The 10,656-nt window shown below is 42.8% G+C and overlaps 1 long non-coding RNA gene across 1 annotated transcript in view; it reads left to right on the top strand.

Annotated features, from left to right (window-relative positions):
* The window catches only part of LOC126499729 (uncharacterized), a 31,491-nt gene extending 27,061 nt beyond the window's left edge, over positions 1-4,430 (top strand). Inside the window, exon 4 of the long non-coding RNA XR_007591173.1 lies at positions 3,792-4,430. This is a non-coding gene — a long non-coding RNA (uncharacterized lncRNA). The remainder of the gene's footprint in view (positions 1-3,791) is intronic.
* The last annotated feature ends 6,226 nt before the right edge of the window (positions 4,431-10,656 follow it).

Raw genomic sequence — 10,656 nt, 5'->3', positions numbered from 1 at the left:
TCCCCCTGAGCTTGCCAGGGAATCCAGCTCAACTGTATCAGTTCCTGCAATTACAGCAGGAACCGGTTCAGGTCAACAGAGAGAGGTCTTGCTCTGAGCAGTACGGTTTGCTCGTTCCCACTTTGGGCCACTGCAAACCGTGAGTCCTCCCTCCCAGATACTAGCAGTAGCCAGCAGTCTGTGGACTAGGAAAGACTGATCAGAATCCAGGGGCAAAGGCTGAGTTTGGCTGAGATGTTTTCCCCATGCTAAACATTATTTTCTTCTCCTTTGCGTCTCTAAAAGCCAACCTGAAGCAGCAGATGGTCTAAGTTCTTGCTAGGTGAAAACACAACCTACTTCCTTGTTAAAGACATCCTTCTCTGGCTTCTCTGAATCTATGGAATACTGATGTGCAGTACCAAGAAAGGTGGAAAGCACCCAACTAAACATATGATTCTAAGGGCTCAAAATCGAGAGAACTACCACCTCTTAAAGCTCCTGTGCTTGTATTGATTAAACCAAAGAACAAATGGGCACGCCCAACCTCTTTAGTGATAATAAGTTTAGAGAGCTGATAGTGTTGCCTTTAAAAATTGATTCTTCTTTTATTTTTGTTTTCTGTTTTGTTGAGACAGCATTTCTCTGTGTAGTCCTGACTGTGCTGGAACTTGCTCTGTAGAACAGGCTGGCCTTGAACTCACAGAGGTCTGTTTGCCTCTGCCTCCTAGTGCTGGGATGGAAGGCGGGTACCACCACCGCCTGGCTAAAAAGTGCTTTTATTTACAGATCATTCCATCTATTACTCACTGATCAGAAGGTTGTTGGCTCACCCCCTTGGGGCTTGCTGCCGTCCTGAACTCTTAAAGGGCTCTTAAATGGGCTAGTGTCTGGTCTGGGTCCTCGAGGGCCGTTATAGAAGACAGCCAAGACAGTTCCCTATAGAGAAACCAGGGTTACTAACTGAGCAGCCAGAGAAAGCGAGGAAGGAGCTGCCACAGCAGCCCTGTTTCAGCAAAGGGACTTGAGAAATAAATGCTGCCTCTGAACTGACAAACTGGCAAATGCTACCGTGGTCAATCTTGCCACTCACTCCTGGCCAACTATCTCCCAGAACCCACATGGATCCAAAGAAAGTGCTGGGAGCCAGTGATAGAGTTTTCCCATAAAAATCAAACTCCCTAAATCACAACAGGGGGGGGGGGTTCTCATCTTCTGGGCAGAGATACCCTAGTTCCCTAGTGTGCTAGCTGCATCTCAGATGTCTTCTGTCTTCTTTGAGCACACACAAGCATGGTGCAAATGTAAACAACACATCGGACTACAGTCCAGCTTGGATTCTCTCAGGGAACCCCCTTCCCAGGCCTGGATGCAATCCGGCAGGATCACAGCCTGTGTGAGCACACATCAGTGGTGAGGACTCAACTGTGGGTGAGAAGGACACTGTCTCAGTGGGGTGCTCCAACCTCAGAGAGGCCTGGAAAACAATGGCTGTGAAAATTAGGTCACCTGATTCCCTGGCACCCCAGAAGCTGCCCAGGCTGTCTCTGTTAGGCATGTGCCCTCCTCTCTATCACAACAAATGGTCTTCTCTTGCTTTCTCGGCACAGCAAACCCCTCATTAGGGTTTCATTCCTGCCGTCCAACCTGGTGGTTCTCAATCCTAGCTGCACATTAACATAAACCCAGGGACTTCTAAAAATACCAGCGCCTAGGTCCTGCTTCAGACCTTCCCGTCAGAATCTCTGAAACACCAGACGCTTGCAGCCGTTTTCCCCCCAGGATGAGTGAGGGCTAGGAGTCATTGATCCATGTTATCCTGGACTTAAGGAGACTAGGTAACAATATCGTGATTTGTTGATACCATATGCCAGCCAAATGCTTCTTTAGATTAGCTCACTGACTTCTCTCAGCAAACGTCTCCACTTTGCAGAGCAAACCTTGGATGCTCACAGAGGTAAAGTGGCTTGTTTGCTTTCACACAGTGGGAGAGGGGTGATTGGGAAGACACCCCATCAGTCTCCCATTCTGTACTCTCTGCTTCCACAGCAGAGCAGGGAGGTGGGCATAGACTACCCTACCCTGTACCTTCCAGGGAGCCACTCGTCAGAGGCCCCACAGTGTCAGAGGTCAATTGTATATATCCCAAAGATAAAAGGGTGCTGTAAAATCCCCTATACTTTGAGTATGAATTTATTTTCATAGATGATCTCAATAAGATCATTGGAGTTGGGCCTTAATCAAATATGATGATGTTCAAATTAGAAAGAAGACATGCACATAGGCAGAGCGCCATGTGGAAGTGAAGGTGGGATCAGGGCAATGCTTTCTTTAAAAGTCAAATGGCACCCGTGATTGCCAGCACCCAGAGTGGAGAAAGAGGCACAAGACAGACCCTCCATCCCTCCAGAGCCCTCAGCAGAAGCAACTTCACTGACACCTTGATCCCTGACTCCTAATTTCAGAATGTGGCATGATAATTCTTTCTCTGTGGCAATCTTCAAGTGAATAAAGATGGCACTGTGGAAAGTTAAGGAAAAAATAAGGCTCCAGACAGAACAACAGGTCTCTGATGTGTAGCATAGCAGGCTAGCTATGGCTGACAAAATTAATAGTCTGTTCTAGAATAGCTAGTAGAAAATATTCTAATGTTTCTAGCATAAAGTAACTATAAATTTTTGAGGTGATATGTCTATATCCAGACTGGGTATTTATACATAGTGTGCATGTATTACATTTTATTATTCATTTCTAACTATAAACAATTACTATGTGTCAATTAGCAATTATTTTAAAAACCTGCAGACTCCTGAGAAGATGCTGTATCTAACTCCAGGCCCTGAATGACCTTGGGCTTCACTGGACACTGTGGCACACTCCTTTAATCCCAGCATTCAGAAGGAGAGGCAGGCGGATCTCTGTGAGTTCGAGGTTAGTGTGGTCTACAGAGTGAATTCTAGGATAACCAGGACTATTTACTAAGATCCTATCTAACAAAAAGAAAGAAAGAAAGAAAGAAAGAAAGAAAGAAAGAAAGAAAGAAAGAAAGAAAGAAAGAAAAGAAGATAGGAAGGGAGGGAGGAAGGTAAGAGGAGAGAGAGAGACAAGAAGAAGAAGGAGGAGAAGGAGGGAAGGAAGGAAGGACAGAGATGTGGATGTATGCCCCCATACCTAACGCAGAAGCTATCTCCAGTGGATAACCTCTTTAAAAAAAATAGTTTTCTCACAGACGTCTCAATGGAGAAACAAATTACTCTTAAGGGTAGGCTGTATGCCCAGAAGTAGATGGCCAATAGGAAATGAACTCAACAGCGCCTTTGGAGGTTCCTTATCTCATAATGTCTTGTCAGGGTGTTTGTTTTTATTTATTTATTTTCCCTCTTTTTACCCTGTAGGTTTTTGGGTATATATTATGGCTTCCAATTTTGTGTTTTTATGGGAATCCTGAATGTGCAGATGAGTGGGTTTCTGTCTATCTGTTTCTTGTGCCTTTTATCTGACCCAGATGGGAGGGGAGGAACTGGAAGGAGTAGGAAGAAAGGAAACCATAATCAGGATACATGAGAAAAATCTGTTTTCAATAACAGTGTGAAAAAACCCTGAAGACTGCCATCTTATTACTGAGGAGATGGTAGTTTGATGTTTAGCCAACAGCACAAGTTCAAGGATGACGGATGGCAAATCTGATTCGCCAAGTCCCTGGTATTTCAACTCAGGTTCTTTCTCCTTTATACTTAAATTTCCCATTAAATTGCCTAAACCTTAGCTTATGGTTAAATGTTACATGTGATTGTCATCCATATGTCTTTCAGGATGTCTCTTCTACCTGGTGTTCAAAGGCGAAGACATAACTATGATGCTTGCCTATGGGTTAAGTATCAACAACATCTGGAATCTTCCACCTCCCTGTAGTTGATGGAGTTGCAGTTCTGTATAGCTGGCTTGGGCTCCGAAAGCTCCCAGAGGATGTATGAGGACATTGGGCTCCCGAAATATCCAGGACTGCCCCCTACATCCTTCCTGCCTTTCCTCCAGCTCCAGCCCGGGATGTTGGCACAGCTCGTAGTACAAGCAGCAAAGATGTAGGTGCATAGGAATATATGCATAAAAAACCCGGTCCCCCAGCTTAGCTTTGCATGTTGGAGGCAAATATTTGTTTAGCCTTACAAAGGAGGCAGTTGTGAGGTGTGTAGGTGCCCTGTGGCCTCCCCTGCTCTGCTTCAACATGGCTTGGGTCCAAAGAGATCAGTTATGGTCTGGCGGTAGACAGTCAGGAGTTATGCTGGATTCAAGGTCTCTTTATTTCAGGGCCAACTTAAAGAGTAGCTAATGAAGGAGACTATCTGGCCAATTTTCAGAAACACTTGATGAGTAACCCACATTTCCCTAGTCCTTTTGGGTAAAAAATAAATACTCCTTATACGCACTTGGGTGAATTCAGAGATGCCACAATCAAGGCTTTATCCCTTTGTTTAAAAGATAGATGTGTTAAACTACAAGTGAAATTAAAAGCATTCCCTCAAAAGAGCTAAGTTAACTGTGTGGTTGTTTATATCTAAACATGCAAGCCCTCTCCAGATCTTTTCTGGGAAGTTTTATTTAGAGAAAAATTTAAAGACCAAATGGGATCAAAGAGTTGACATTGTCTCTAGATAGGAGATATTTACATCTGCAGAAAAGGCAATCCCTGCTTGCTCAAGATGTCTCTGTTTGCTACTATGGGACCAAAGCAGGAGAGGAACATGAAAGCATGGTGGTCAGCAAGTCAAAGGCGCCATTGCCTTGGCTGAATTACGCGGTTCAGGGAGGGACCCTCATCTGGCCCATGCAGGAAGCCCAGCTTCAGAATCCAAGTAATGGACCTGTCTCTACGACCAAAATAAGCCAATGAGAAATGGATATACAAAGACCAGCTTCCTAGTTATTGAATAGCAAACAGTATTCACAATAAACAGGAGACAAGAGTTTTCTCAAAGCTCTTCCTATTCTGCAGCAAGATCCAGAAAGATTCAAGCTTATTCCTCAAAATGGTAGACTACTATCATCAGAACCCTTGTATTAATAAGGATTCTCTAGATAAACAGACATAATATACATATGCATGTCATACAGATGTATATATGCAATATATACATTATACATATGTAAATATATTTGTTCCTCTGTGTGTGTGTCGAGAGAGAGAGAGAGAGAGAGAGAGAGAGAAGAAAAGAATGAAGGAAGGAAGGAAGGAAGGAAGGAAGGAAGGAAGGAAGGAAAGAGAAAGGAAAGGAAAGGAAGAAAGAGGGAGAGAGAGAAAGATAGACAGTAAGAGATAGAAAGAGACAGATTGACTAATTTTGAGGATTTGGGCAGGCTTCTATAGAAGGCTAGAACTACTAGAAAACAAATGTGTGTGTGTGTGTGCGTGTGTGTGTGTGTTGTAAAAATGGTTTCATGAGTTAGAGAGATGGCTCAGTGCTTGCCATAAAGCATTAGGACCTGAGTTCAGGCCCCCAAACCCATGTAATAAAAAAAGCCCAAGTGTGGTGGTGCTTGTTTATAATCCCAGCAATGAGGAGACAAACAGGTGGATTCCTAGGGATCCTTAGTCACCCAGCTTAGCCAAAGCAATGAACCTTGGCCAGTACTATCTCAGATAAACAAGGTGGAAAGTGATTGTGGTAGACCCCAGAATTTGACCTCTGACTTCGTTATGCACATACACATATGTTTTATGTACTTACATACATGTGCATGGGCGCGCGCACACACAGACACACACACACACACACACAAATGGGGATTCACTAGGTTGATGTGAATTGGCACCTACACACTGAAAAGTCTGAGAACCTTGTAGTTGTTCGGTCCACAACGCATTCAACCATCTCACCCAGGTGCTGAGAAGATTGCTGGGAAGTCTCTGTTCTTCAGCCCTTATTAAAAGGCTGAGAAGCTGGGGTCTAATGTCAGCAGAGGACAGCAACAGCAGTAGCCACAAGGATAGGTATCCACCAGCAAGAACCAGAGTCAGGCAGGCAAGCAACATTGCTTCTTCAGACCTCTGGATATCTGACCTGCTCACTGGAGAGTGACGCCCACTATGGAGAAGAGTCTTCTCTCCCAGTCAATCCTTTCTGGAAATGACCTCATGGACCTGCCAAGAGGTGTTAGTTGATTACAGAGTTCATTCAGTTAACAGTGCTAATGACCACAGACCTAACATGATCAAGAAGGCTGTCGGTCTGATGGTCTTGGGACAAGCTAGCAGGCTGGGAAGCATGAATTGGTATTGTAGTTTTGAGTCCATTGGAATCTTCGGGCTGAACTGCTTGCTGGTTGGGGACCTCTTCCTTTTCCCTGAGGCTTAAAACTGATTAAATGAAGCTGCCCTACTTTCGTTTGTTCCCATGATAAAACAGGAGATAGAAGCTCCAGAGTCGAGTCAAGAGTAAAGACAAATGGATGCTCCCCTGCTGCAAGTAAGCTGCTATGCAGCCAGCCCATATCAATCCTTTATAGACCGGGGCCCCAAACCAAAGATATGATGCCTCCCACAATGGTCTGGGTCCTTCTACATCAATCAACAGTCAAAACAATCTCCCACAGACCTGTAGGCCAATCCGATCTAGGCAAGTTCCCATTTCTTTTTCCAGGTGATTCTAGGTCATGAAAAATGGAATTTCAAAATGAACCATCATGTAGGCTTGTAGGCTTACTACATTATGAAGATAACTTAGTTTCTTTTCTAATCTTATGGTAAAAACACTGTGACCACAGCAACTTACAAGCGGCCATTTATCTGGGCTTGTGATTACATGAGAGTTTATGGTGGCAGAGCAAATGTGTGATAGTCGATGGCTAGAGCAGCCGCTGAGAGTTCACACCATCTACAAGCAGGAAGAAGAGAACACACTAGGAAAAACACAAGTATTTTAGATCCTCAAAGCCCATCCCTAGTGACACACCTCCTTGAACAAGACCACACCTCCTAATCATTCCCAAACAGTACCACCAACTGGGGACCAAGTATTCTGCTCATGTCTTACGAGCCTATGGAAGCCATTCTTATTCATACCATCACAGAAGGATATTGTAATTTATCCAAAGGCTAATAATTTACATCAGTCACATTGAAAAAAAAAACCTTCATAAAAACATCTAGATTGGTGTGTGACTAAACAGCTCGGCACTATAGCTGGCCAATTTGACTCAAAATTCACATTTCTTAATCATTTCAACTAATTTTTTTAAAGAAAACTATCTTTTTCATTTTTTTCATTTCCCAGTTCCCACTTCCTCTTCTCCTCCCATACCCTTCACTTACCCCTCCACCGCACCCCCAATCCAGACTTCAGAGAGTATAAGGCTTTGGGGAAGATACATGGCCCTCCCTACTATATCTAGGCTAAGCAAGGTATCCATCCAAAGAGAATAGGTTCCTAAAAAGCCAATGCATGCAATAGGGATAAATTCTGGTGCTGCACCAGTGGCCCCTCAGTCTGCCCCAGTCATACAACTGTCACCCACATTCAGAGGGACTAGTTTGGACCTATGCTATTTCTTTCTCTGTCTAGCTGGAATTGGTGAGCTCAGGTAAACTGTTTCAGTGAGTGTACCCATTGTGGTCTTGACCTCGTTGCTCATATTCTCACTCTTCCCACTCTTCAACTGGACTTTGGGAACTCAGTCCAGTGGTCTGATGCAGGTCTCGGCCTCTGTTTCCATCAGTTGCTGGAAGAAGGTTCTATGGTAACATTTAAGATATTCATCAATCTGACTCCAGGGCAAGGCCAGTTCAGGTACTTGTGGATTCCTGGGAATTTCTCTAGTGCCAGGTTTATTGCTAGCCCTATAATGGCTCCCTCAATCAAGATATCTTTTTCCTTGCTCTCATCTCTGTCCTTCCTCCATCTCAACTATCCTGTTCCCTCAAGTTCTCCTCCCCCTTCCCTTTCTCTCCTCCTCTTTCCCTTCCACACTCTTTCCCCCTACCTCCATGCTCCCAATTTTGTCATGCAATCTTGTCTGTTTCGCTTTTACAGATGGATCTATGTATGTTTTTCTTAGGGTTCACCTTGTTACTTAGCTTCTCTAGGATCATGAACTATAGGCTCAATATCCTTTGGTTTACAATAGTATTCCCCTTATGAATGAGTACATACCATGTTCATCTTTCTGGGTTACCTCACTCAGGATGTCTTTTTCTAGTTCCATCCATTTGCATATAAATTTCAAGATGCCTTTTTTTTTTAACCACCGCTTAGTACTCTAATGTGTAATGTACCACATTTTCTTTATCCATTCTTTGGTTGAGGGGCATCTAGGTTGTTTCGAGGTTCTGGCTATTACAAATAATGCTGCTATGAACACAGTTGAACAAATGTCCTTGTTTTGTTAACATCTTTTGAATATATGCCCATGAGTGGTATTGCTGGGTCCTGAGGTAAATTGATTCCTAATTTTCTGAAAAACCACCATACTGATTTCCAGAGTGGTTGTACAGTTTGCATTTCCACTAGCAATGGAGGAGTGTTCCCCTTACTCCAGATACTCTCCACCATAGGTTATCATTGGTGTTTTAGAGCTTAGCTATTCTGACTGGTGTAAGATTATATCTGAGAGTCATTTTGATTTGCATTTCCCTGATGGCTAAGGATGTTGAACATTTCCTTAAGCATCGCTTGGCCATTTAAGATTGGGAATTCTCTATTTAGTTCTGTACCCCAATTTTAATTGTATTATTTGAAATTTTGATGTATAATTTTTTGAGTTCTTATTATGCTTTGGAGATCAGACCTCTGTTTGATGTACGGTTGGTGAAGATCTTTTCCCATTCAGCGGGCTTTTTTTTTTTTTTTTTTTTGTCTTATTGACTGTATCCTTTTCTTTACAGAAGCTTCTCAGCTTCAGGAGGTCCCATTTATTTATTGCTCTCAGTGTCTGTGCTGCTGGGACTTGGGAGATGGCTTAGCTGCACAAGCTCACACATCCTCAGGGTTGCAAATACATTCCCACCCCAGTCTGGCTGTTCCTTCTATGCTCCATCAATCCTAATACATTCCTATCTCTTGGTCTTGGCCACTGTCTCCTTGGCCAAAAAGCTTCTCATTCAATCATGTTTTTTTTTACATTTTCCAATGTATTTTTCTAATGTTAAAATGTATTTCCAAGCTGTTCATTTACCACTTAACATCATTTATATAATAGATGAAATTTATTTTTGGTCTGGCAACTATTATTCTCTTACTTCCATGAAAAAACAAATCTCACTCTTGTTCTTCTGTCTTTCAGAGGTAAGTCATGATGTGTGTCACATGCTGTGGTCTGAGATTCTCCATGTCTAAAACTGGACATAGAGAAAGAAATGTACTTTTTCTGTCACTTTCTCCACAAATACTATCATGTTTACCTGTAAAGTGGGACACTACAGAAACCTATAGGATCCCAGAACAAAATGATGGAAGATGCTTTTCCTCTTAACCTCTATTAACCACTGATCTAGCCAGCCTCAAACCCACTCAGTCGTCTTCTGTGTGTGACATATGGGTGCTGTGCTCGTAACTTGAGATGTCTCAACACTGTCTTCAGCATGATGCTCCTGGATGTCCTTTTCAGCTGAGATGTTGGTAGGAATAGAAGTACCCCGGTTATCATGCTATAGAGCCTTGTTCTACAACCGACACATCAAAAACATTTCATAACTTCGCATCAAGAGAATGCATTGAAAATATAAAGTAAATTCATAGATTCATAATGAACTGATTAATTAAAGACTAAGATAAAATGTATGTAAAGGAGGTGAGGGAAATCTTTCCCCCATTTTAATACCCCCAAAATATTTCTGGCAGAAGCTGAGTAATTTCTCAATTACTGCCAAAGTCTCTCTCCACAGAAACAAAGTTCTGTATTTAGTCAATAATGTGCTTCCTGCACATTTTCCCGCCTCCTCTGCAGTTACACTGGGGCCACGTGACTGGGTTCTGGCCAGTAGACATAAGAGGCAAGCCACTTCTAAATTTGACCTTCAACGGGAAGACCATCTGACTGTCCCTTTCTTCAAACACTGACTTCGGAAGCTGCATACTCCACATGGTGGAGCTGCGAGGGCAGAGCTTCTGCCAGCCTAGGTTCCAGGGAAAGTGTCTGGAGACGGCTGTCTGCTGACCCTACAGGCGTACCCTAGCTGATAGTGAACTTCATTGTGCTCAGCCATTGCCTTCAGAATTAATCACTATAGGCAGCAGCTAATTTACACCCTTAACTGTTTTCTCTCTTGAATGCTTTCAGGGTTCTAAACTTTTTGTAAGATTTTCAAATCAAAATTTGTATGTATTTACTGTATTCTTCTGCTATTTTTTTCCCTTACCGGCATGTATACGCCATAATGAAAACTTTTTCTCATTATTTTACTTTTTTTTTTGAGACAGGGTCGTATATAGCCCACCCTGGTTCCAAACTGGTTATACAACACAAGCTGCCCTTGAGCTCCTGCTCCTCCTGTTCTACCACATTACTGCTATAGTCATTAAATATCACACTGACTTTACTGCTGTATTTTTAATGCCTAACATAGGGTTGGATATGATAAATCTAGTATTTGTTAACGAATAAATGGGCTTATGGACAGATGTGAATTGATTTTAGCTTCAGGCCCTCCTGAGTTTAAGTACCAGTTTTTCAGTGTTCTAGACT

The sequence above is a fragment of the Alexandromys fortis genome, unplaced genomic scaffold (genome assembly GCF_014885135.2).
Source record: "Alexandromys fortis isolate MF-2015 unplaced genomic scaffold, M_Fortis_MF-2015_v1.1 scaffold_37, whole genome shotgun sequence".
NCBI lineage: Eukaryota > Metazoa > Chordata > Mammalia > Rodentia > Cricetidae > Alexandromys > Alexandromys fortis.
The sequence above is the reverse complement of the archived record's forward strand: the minus strand, read 5'-3'. Positions and strand labels throughout refer to the sequence as shown.